Below are 10,884 nucleotides of genomic sequence, written 5' to 3' on the forward strand. Positions count from 1 at the left end.
ACAACTAGGAAGGGATCACTGCGCAAGTGCGCGGTGAACAATTTTAAAATTTACATGCCCAGTTATCACCGCGCAAGTGCGCGGTGAACAATTTTAAAATTTACATGCCCAGTTATGCCCTGTTTATATAATGCCTGAAACGTAACTAAGGATCGAGAAATGGAAAGAGACATCATTGAAAAGCACAACAATATGCATAATAGATATAGATTGTAGAAATACACAGTGAATTGTTCATAAAACATATAGGACAAAACAGATCAAAGTCTAACCATCATCTAATAGCAAAGTAGAATGATTATAATCTCAGTTGTGAATGTTGAGAATGTTTAAGTTCACATTGTTGATAATAACAGTGATGAAAGGTCCAAAGGGTTCAAGGCTGATCAAGTTGTACAAGTTTCAAGTGGTCCGATTACAAGAGCTCGTGCAAGAACACTTAGAGATTCACTACAATCACTTGTTTGCGCAATTCAAGATCGAATTGGTTATGACACAAGGACCATTGAAGGCTTTCAACTTGAAGAGCTTCCATGTGTCACTTTGCTGGTCGCACATGAAGGGTTAGAAGCAAACTACTTAAATAGTTGTTTTGTTAGTTAGTTAATGTCATTTGATTAGTAGTATTAGTTAGGATTTTAATTGTCAATCTAATTGCTGTTTTAATGGTTTAATTATTTAGTAATATTCGGCCAAATTAGTCTTCAAAGAAGGCCGAATCTTAGTTGATTTCTTAGCCACATAAGTGATCACAAATCACATTGAGTTTTCAAGTCATATAAGGCTATAAATGACCTAATTTTTCCATCGTTAATAATCAGATTTTTCCAACAATAAACGTGAGTTTTATCATCTTTCTCTTGTCCAAAAGAGCCTTTCTTGAATACTTAAAGAGTTTCTTGAGAAGATTCAAATCAAACTTATTAATCAAGTATACACCATGGTTGTGGCGTTCGTTTACAAACAGTTTTGGTTCGCTAAATTATTAAGTTGTGGGTTAAGAAATATTGTTAGTTCATAACTTCGTGATTTAGAGGGGTCAAGAGTTCCGCAAATCAACTTGATTCTTCGTCTAGATCCAAGGATTGGAGGGATATGAGTTCATAACTTCGAGTGGGTTAGTATCAAAAAGTCTCATCCATAGAGTATGAAGTTATTATCTCATAGGCTGCATATCAGATGGATCCAAATCTAGAAGGTCTAATATAGAACATATGCATCTTTCCATGCAAAGTACGTGTGAGATATCGAGTAATATCAATCATATGTTTCAAAAAAAAATGAAGAAATATTATAAACTAACAAACAAAAGGGAAAAAATATTGTTGCAATTGTAAAAGATTTTAAACCATAAAAAGTTGCATTTACAATTTGTCTAACAGTGCAAATTTTGACATTTGTTCATAGTCAAGAAATTCATAATAAATAGAAAAATTAGTCTTATAGAATCTCGAAACATGAGCTTGAACTTCCATGATTCCAATAAATAGATTTTTTAACTCAACCAAAAACAAAAACTTTCTGCCATTCGCACTCATCCAAGAACTGTAATGAGCAGCTTTCGAAAGAAACTGGTGAAAAACCTACCAAGTATTATAACAAAAAAGAAAGAAAGATATAATCCATTGAAATTAGTTTACTACTGTAACACCAAGTTAAAAACAAATCAAGGGACTTGAATGATGCCAACAAGGACATGACAGATTCAACAAACATCTGCACTTTTGGTTACTAACAGTCTAATGCAAATTTTGTTACCCCTTGTATTTTTCAACACATTACACAAACAAGGAACTTTTCATTTTTCTTTTTTTTTTTTGGATACAGTTGTTGCCAAAGTCGAGAGATGAAAAGATTGTTACAGGTAACCTAGTATCTTGATTGGTAACTCGTGTTCCCACCAAAGTTAAAGTATTAAATGTGCCAGATCCTTGCAGACGGTATGCAAGTAAACTTTTCCACAATTTGAACATGCATCTATGCAATTTACACAAAATGCCAATGGAAGATATCAAAATCAATTTAAACAACTTGATCATACAGCTACGCAATTTCCACAACTTGGAGATGGTTCTCATAAAAACTCAATATTTTCACATGCAAAACCAAAAAAGTACATTATTCACATAACTAAATTAAAAAAGGAAAAAGTGCAGAAAATTTCATATAGTGGAAGCTAAAAGCTGAGAAATATGTGGATATCATCATTGAATTTGAGGAGAAACACGTAGATTCAGCACTCGAACCATCAAACAAGTCATTGAAATTTCATTATTCACATGGCAAGGAACTCAGCTATTACTCCAAATATCTTAATTAAACTGATAGCCTTTGCCGGACCAAAAGTCACTGTTAAACCTATAATATAAAATTTAATTGATGCACCATAATTTGTATCAGGTTTCACCTTTGTACTTTCCAATGAGGTTTTTTTGGGGAAGAAAAAAGAAGATTAAAAACGTGTTAAATCATAGCAAAACAATTACATACTCAAATCAGAAAATCTAGATAAAGGTGAACTACATAACAAAGATTTTTTCACTTTCAACTATTTAGCAAAAAATGCGAAGACAAAAAAAAGTGTGCTTTCACTGTGGGTTTTGACAATATTATCTATCGCAGATGTAAATAGTCAAGTCCATAAATTGTTAATTAGGCATGCAACAAAATAAATTGTTGATAACTTTTAATTTGAGCATGTTACCTTATGCTGTTCACTTTGAACCCATCTCAAGTAAAAGTTCATTAACCTCACTGCTTCTAGAGAATTGCCATCCCTGACTCTTTAAGCTTCACAGTATGGATGCAGAGGTATAAGAGATTTTGACTACTAACCAAAAAGAAAAAGGGAAAACTATAGTGATGTGATCCATTTCCTAGTTGGAGGTACACAATTTAAAGTTGTTCAGGAACCTTTGGAGGGTGATCAGAGGAGGTGTGAAACTGATCCAATCAATTTAAACCAGTTATGATAAAAGAGACGGGGAGAACTGTTCATTCTAATTTAAAGTTGTTCAGGAACCTTATGGAGGGTGATCGGAACATCCCAGAGCCTGAATCTACACCAAAATTTAAAGACAAGACCTTCTATAGAGCATTCTTGATCCTAGTGTTGCACAGACTTCATTTGAACACCTTCACCAGAATTAAGGTTACAAGTACGCTTGCTCAAGAAAAATAAACATGGTGTCAACACAAAGACAGTAACGCAATGGTATTAACGACATTCTGTTTACCAGAAAGGAGGATAACCAACAAAAAACTTCTTTTTTTGGTTACATCTTAATAAATTAGCATAGAAGTAAAAAAGTGCTAGTAAAGCACTTGCAACACAAATAGGATTGATCCCTATTCCATACTGCAGAAAGCCATCAAAAGCATAAGAAATTTTTTATGTAGCCAATCTAGCATTAATGGCACGAGCAGGATGAGATACTATAGTTGCACAATCTGTAGCACTGATCATTTCCCAAGATGCCTCACGAGTATACGGTGTAGCACATAGTGTGACCCTGAATTTTGTTTTGAAATCTCTTACATTATAGTGTTTAAATGCTTACTGTAATTGCATACGCACAAAAGTCAAATAGATCCAAAGTCAATTTTACTTCTTCCATTTGTAGATGTTCAAATCTCTTTGACAGCAGTGCCAACTGTACGGCACTATTCACTACTCGAGATTTACAAGGCTCTATCTTCAAAAATAAATTATCAAATGCAGTCCTTTGAAAGTGACATAACCCCAGCAACGCGCATCCCCATTTCTCCAAAAAACAAAGATTACAAAAGAAAGAAACAGAAAAATGCTTCATTTTTCTAATTCTTCATAACCCAGGGGACAAAAAAAAAGAAGAAACCAAATATAGATACTTAAAAAAAATGGTCAGTTAATTTCTCGTGACGACTAAACACCTACAAAACATGTAATTTAACATTACCAAAAGCCATCATTATGAACATGTTATCTTCTAATTACCATAAAGAGAGAAAAAAAGGAGGAGAATGAATTTCTACCCAAATAACACTAAGTGAGCAATGCAGGATTTTTTCTTTCATGCTTTTGGGTTGTGAAGTAGTAAAAAAAAAAGGCGCCCAATAGATTTTCCTGACCAACCAGACTTTTTTATACTGAAGAAAAAAAGTACTACTATTTTTTTTATAAAAAAAAAAACCATCAAATATCATAATTACTTCTCTATTAAGACATAGAGGCTTGCAAGACCTCCCAAATACTTAGATATTTAGTTAGACATTTCATTCTAAACTTCATATAGTTTCTACACTTGACCACAAAATTTCTCAAAAATTTTCCTGACCAACCAGACTTTTTTATACTGAAGAAAAAAAGTACTACTATTTTTTTTATAAAAAAAAAAACCATCAAATATCATAATTACTTCTCTATTAAGACATAGAGGCTTGCAAGACCTCCCAAATACTTAGATATTTAGTTAGACATTTCATTCTAAACTTCATATAGTTTCTACACTTGACCACAAAATTTCTCAAAAATTTAAAGCACACTGACAAAAGCTCATCAGGGTCCCTATGTGAATTGTACCAAAGCATCAAGCAATTTCTCTAGCATGATCCAGATAGTATAAAGCAAAAGGGAAAAAGCTAAAGCTTTGTCATAAGTACAACATCATATGATGAATGAGTTATAACTATAAACCAAAGTAGCACACCTGAGAATTTTTGGTATAGCTCTGTAGAGAGTGCTTCAAAGGTGAAAACAACCAATAAGAACATCAGAAATTGTCATTATCTGAAAATTATTATACATACGGAAAAAAAGGAATCAGTGATCAAATCTTTTTAATTAAATTAAGCAGTAATTATGGTAGTTTAAAGCAAGGCTCAGGTTTGTCAGCAAAAGTCAGGCAGAGATGAGAGTACCGCCATGGCTGCAGACCCATTGCATTTGAAGGGAAGAATGAACCTCAAATGCAATCAGGGTTGCCTCGGCAAGATACGGCAGTCAATTTAAAGCCTGAAATACATCTAATGAAACCAAAACCATATCATCATAGCCTAACCCAGAACAAAATAAATTAGCCTATTTACAACTTTCATCTGCCGTAATACTCTAGCCAGAAAGCTGCACCCTTTTCCAAAAAAAATCACCATACATCTTTGTAAAAACCTAACCAGAAACAAAAGGAAACATGAAGAAATATTCAAATCCAAGGAAAAATTAAGAGAAAATTGCTCATGAATAGACACATTTATTCAGAAACATGTATAAAGTACTTCTAAAAGCAGTTTACAAGTTCTACAATCATCAATCCAACTAAAACAGAGCTCAAGGAATTAAAAAGATAAGAATACATACATAAAAGAATTAGCAAACTTACTCAGTGAAGGAGAACGTAGCACAACAAAAGCACCAAAAAGTCTCCTAAAAAGAAAAACATACGTATTAAAAACAAGCAAATTTAACAATAAGCATAATATCAATCTAAATATTCCACAAGAAGAGAAAATTCATGCCATTCAAAAACTGTAAAAATTGCTCACTGTAAGAATTAACAACAATATGGAGAATAGCATAGATAAAGCAGAAATAGATGATTTTAGTTATATCAGGTCTAATAAAAAGAAAGAAAAAAAAAGTTGACGATAGAAAGTGCTGGAAAAACAATAAAATTTTGAACAGATCTGCAATGTATCTGGAAAAAAAAAAAGATGATTGCTTGAAACCAGCACCAACAGAACTCGATAATGTTATTTTCTTGACAGTCATAGTCCATCCAGACAGAAAGCATATGAAAAAAGAAAATTTTTGGAATAGATCGGCAAGTACTTGGAAAAAAAGAGAGGAATAAAAGGCTGAGTGTCCGGATAATTTTTTACCGAGAAATAGAGAATAACGGAGAGGAGAAGATCATGGACGAGAGTACAGCAGCCGTAGTGGTCCGAAAAGAAAAGTTTTGGAACAGATCGGTAAGTACTTGGAAAAAAAGAGAGAAACAAACGTCTAGATAATTTTTTTTACCGAGAAACAGAGAATAACGGAGATGAGAAGATCATCAACAAGGGGTACAGTAGCCGTACTGGTCCGGTGGTTTGGGTATGAGAGGAGAAAGCAATGATGAGAGAGAAACACTTGATGGGAAATGGGAGACACTTGATGGGAGTAGGTATCTCGAGCCCACCCCATCTGTCGTTCCAACCATGTCATCAGTAGCCAACCCGAGGACAGCCACGCCGACGTTTTGAAAGACAGAAAAAAAAAGAAGGAACAGATGACGTCGTTTGGTTTATCGGGGGAAAGAAGAAGAAAAGCCCTCAAACAAATACAAGGAGGAGGACAACCAAGTGCCATATCACCTCCAGCCAATCTCCAGTTGCCACATCGGCGGACGACCATCCAACGTGGCAGGGGGCGGTTCCCTCTTTATCTATACTAGGAGATGTTCACCGTGCTTGCGCACGGTAGTACGTTGTAAATATGCCCAGGTTGAGGGGACAACGAACATGTATTTCAGAAGAGATTCGTCGTACAGAAAAATTATTTAGTTCGGTTTGAAGTTTTTTTGGATTCTTAGCATGGTTATAGAATATATACTGGAAATGTAAGCAGTGATTCATTTTTGATTGATAAGGAAACTGGAAACTGCTATTCTTGAGTGATCTAAAGTGATTCATTTTTCATGATGGAGTAAACATGAAAACTATGATACCATGAGAACTGCTTTTCTACACCATATTTGTCAAAGATTAGAACATTGTAGGTGTAGCTTGATTCAGGAAGGAAAGCTAAAACGTCATCCAGTTCGAGTTGGTGCTCAGCAGCAAAAACGTCCCAATTATCTATAAACTGTCTTCCATGCATCGTAACAGTTATTGTTTTGTTTCCAGTCCTCAGAGTAACAGAAGGTGTTTTGTCACTGGGTAAGCAGTGAACTGTAAATCTGGGAATTTTCTGGCGGCACACTCAACATCGTCAACATTGCTACAGAATAATCACAGGAAGATGCATTTAAAAGTAAGACTAAAAAAACTTACAAATTTATGGCGATTTCGCCCTGTAACAATCTGATAGAAACATGCTCCTTCAGTTAAGTTGTTTGCAAAATCTGGTTTCATTGACGATAAAACTTGTTGTCGTATTATTCTTAGTTTTCTATTTACTGCAGAGAAGATTATATACATATGAGGCAAGCAGTTTTTTTGTGGAAAAAAAAATAACGAGTGAAATCAGGCCAAAAAGAACAAGGCTAACTTTTTGATTCAAAGGACGGCTCTAGATGTAAAATATTAGGTAATGGATCTGTCCATGGCATGCGTGCTTGCTGACGGTCCTCTGAGAAATGAATCACATCAAAAACTAAACTTCCAGAATGACGGAGCAAAAAAGCATCACTCTGCCGCAGGATGTTGCTGCGACAGAATTCCTGCCATCCTTCTCCGAACCAACGTCTGTTCAGTTTAATTATCCATGTTCTGTAGCCCTCACGCAGAGTAATTTGATTGCAGCGGTGCTTAATGAGGATTGCCTGGAACTGAGGAGGAAATATCTAGAATTTGCAGAAGAATTCAAGCATTGTGAAAGCTAAGATAAGGCATTTTTGCAATAATGACAGGCAGTACGTACAGTAAGGATATACCTGGGCAGGCACGTTCAATCTGAAAAAGAAGCTGCATGAATGAAATGCGGTATTTCTTGCTGGCGAATTGGATGAGGCAACACTGTCAAGGGACTGCATTCTTTTCCTATTCTTATTCTTTCTTAGCTAAAACTGGGACGCAAGGTCCACTTCTGTACTCTATGTCGCAGGAGTTGTTTCGCTGTGTATATATATATAGGAGAAGCACGTAAGACTGAATAAGTTGGTTGTGATAGTGCCTGGTGAAGGGTGAGATGAAATTAAGTGATTGAGTTAATACTTGAAGGCGTGCTATTGGTTATAGAGAAAGCATGCTCAAAAATCTTGGGACTCATTAACTATTTAATAGCAACAACTGAACCATTGCTGGTCATTGGAAAAGGAAACATGCGATAATCACAACGGACACACTAACGGTGCTTTCATTTTTTGGAGAGGACACATTTATGTGGATTTCTTATCTTGATTGATTCTTCTTTGTGGGAGAGGACCAAACGCTGGGCAGTATCCATAATTGAACTTAAAGCAATAGGATGGATTATTTTAATGGACTAAGTACCGAAAGACAAAGTACGATGCCACTAAAAAGAACATTCTGTAAAAAAAAGGTAAAGGGAAAAAAAACAGAATAAAAGTATACATGAAAGCTATTGCTGCATTGAACAGCAGAGCAATGTGAAACTGCAGTTGCAGATGCAAAACTAAAAAAGGCATTACGTAGGGCCTAACAAATTCAGCACGCAATACAGAAAAATGATAAGCAAGAACAACTAATGGATATAGTCATTTTTGAGGCTGGCAAAGCTACAAAGTTACTGTCCAGTCCAATACAAAGACTGAAGCGATACAAAAGGAGTGAAAAAATCAAATTTCATAGACCTATTAGTAACCATTCACTAAGAGGCATTCAAAAAAAGAGGAGTTTGAGTTACACCATGTGAAGGCATTTTAGTTCAACTTAGTTTTTTTGAGTGGATTGCCCTCGACAGTAAGTAGGTCAGTTTCCTGAGCATCATCAGATTCATTGAATCTTTGAATGAGAGAAGTTTTAGCTCTTGAAGACGAGCATTCGGCAGCCATCTTTACTGGAGGAGAGTCTATGCTAGAATACTCCTTATAGTGCTGCAGTGTATAGCGACATTTTCCATCTGCCAGTGGGGTTTGGACAGGCTTGATGTGAGCTATAAATATTTTTGATTTGAGCTCCTGATGCAGCTTTTCCAATGGAAGCTCCATATTCTGCAGAACGATCAAACAGTGCAAACATTAGGCATGGCTAAATTGCATCCATATTTTGGTAGACACGATAGAAAGCTAACCTGATTAAAGTGTTCCATTACTTCAACAGCCGTAAATGACAAAAGTTGTTCAGCTAAGTCACCAAAGAGTGTAGCTGTAATGGTTCCAGTGGCATCAGTTAAATCAACATCAAGTCGACATCTGTTTGAGCGAGTTTCCAAATCAGTGTTAGCTATAAATAAGCTGCTAAAGATGCATCTGGAAATGCAAGTAATAAGGTGGAAACGTAAAAGACCTTGGTTGTGCTTTATATTTTTTCTTGCAAGTATTACACATAAAGGTAACTCCATGATCAGCAGTTGTGGAGCGAAAGCATTTTTCACAACCCATATACCAGAATTTTTGAAAGATATTTTCAAACGAGAACAATGCTTTCACCCAAACAGCCTGAAAATAAGAGGTAAATGAGCAAATCAGTTGGTCAACTACAATCGTATCAGCAAACTGTTTGACAGCAATGAATTCATTACCCTTTGGCTCGGTGTGATATTTATTATATCGGTGATTTTCTGATCCGCTTGTAAAGAAATATCAGGGTTGTACCTGTTATATGTCTCTTGGTTAACAATATCTGCAAGAAATTTGTAATTTCTCATAGCCCTGTAAAATAAGCAACACTATGAGCAAGAATTAATAGCTAACTGATAAAGTTGCAACAAGCTAATTCCAAAAAAAAAAATTACAGACTAACCAGTTCTTCATGGCTCTTGCTTCCTGTATTGGGGGGTCAACAAGAACAGCTGAGTCAAACCAAGTTGTCAGAGCAACTCCTACAAGTGAAATAAAGATATTGTTAGACGTCTCATGTATCTTGCAAGGACGTACAGCAAAAGACTGAGGCATTCCAGTCACCATTGTAATTTGATACTTTGAGCCGCCTTCCAATGATAACTGGATAGTTTCGAAGATCTGCTATAATTCTCGCACCCTCATTTTCAATGAAAGCATCACACATCGACAGCATGATTGGCTGTAGGCTGTTGAAATCAAATGCACACAGATATTTGCATCTGCAGACTAAAGCATAAAGCTTTTATAGAATGTAGAACAAAGCAATACAATTAGAAAGCCTACTCTTCATTGACAATTACAAACTTTTGCACGTATGACTCCTCTGATTTTCGAATGACAAGCTTCTTCTCCAGTGCAGTAACAATGATTCCAAGAACATCTGATAATTTATAATAGATACCATGTGAACGGAACGCATAAGCAGGTGAAGTAAGTGTGTATAACATAAAAAAATGCTCACCAACAGATTTATCTTTTCGATCCATATACTGTGATAGATCTTTGAACTCTGTATAGCTAAACTTGCAGGGCATGAGATCCTCTTCTTGCATAACCTCTTCAACAACAGTTCGAGCAGAAATAATCCATTGTGCACTTATTCCTGGAACTCTGAATTCATTGGGGATTTTTTTAACCTCAGCATTGGAAATGAGATAACTCTTATACACTTCAATCCTTGGGCTCATGACAGGAATATCTGTGTTAAATATAATCCCTTCAACTTTTGATCCCTTCAAAATAAAGACATGAACGGTATTCTTGTCAATGACACCGTTAAACAAATAAGCAATAGAGGCCACATGAGTCGATAAAAAAATGATTAGTACCTCTGCATCAACGAAGATAAACTTTTGTTTCTTCGTTGGCGTGCTCCTTGCTGAAGTCACCTGTTGTTTCTCTTGGACAACAATCTTTGATGTCCATTTATGCATTCCAAATGGAACATCTTTGATATGTATGACATTATCCATCTTAAAATGGACAGCAAAGAGAAAAGTAAGGCTAAGCATTAATAAAGGAGTAAAGGTATAAATAGACGGTAAAAAGCTAAGGTTAAATTAATTATCAAAGATAGTTCACTGAAGCATGCACAATCAGCAAGTCAATTCTAAAATTTCAGTAAAGACAACATTTCTTGTCTTGCAATCCAGTTTCACATCTTCAAAAGTTGCAGGCAGTA

General features: G+C 35.5%; 1 long non-coding RNA gene across 1 annotated transcript; it reads right to left on the bottom strand.

The window, feature by feature from the left end:
* Positions 1-4,686: 4,686 nt before the first annotated feature.
* LOC113763526 lies at positions 4,687-5,955 on the bottom strand. The gene is made up of 3 exons (XR_003467360.1): positions 5,857-5,955; positions 5,358-5,401; positions 4,687-4,768 (listed from the first exon to the last, which is right to left on the bottom strand). It is a non-coding gene; the product is annotated as an uncharacterized LOC113763526 (long non-coding RNA).
* Between the last annotated feature and the right edge of the window lie 4,929 nt (positions 5,956-10,884).

Source organism: Coffea eugenioides, chromosome 2 (assembly GCF_003713205.1).
Source record: "Coffea eugenioides isolate CCC68of chromosome 2, Ceug_1.0, whole genome shotgun sequence".
Taxonomy (NCBI): Eukaryota; Viridiplantae; Streptophyta; class Magnoliopsida; order Gentianales; family Rubiaceae; genus Coffea; species Coffea eugenioides.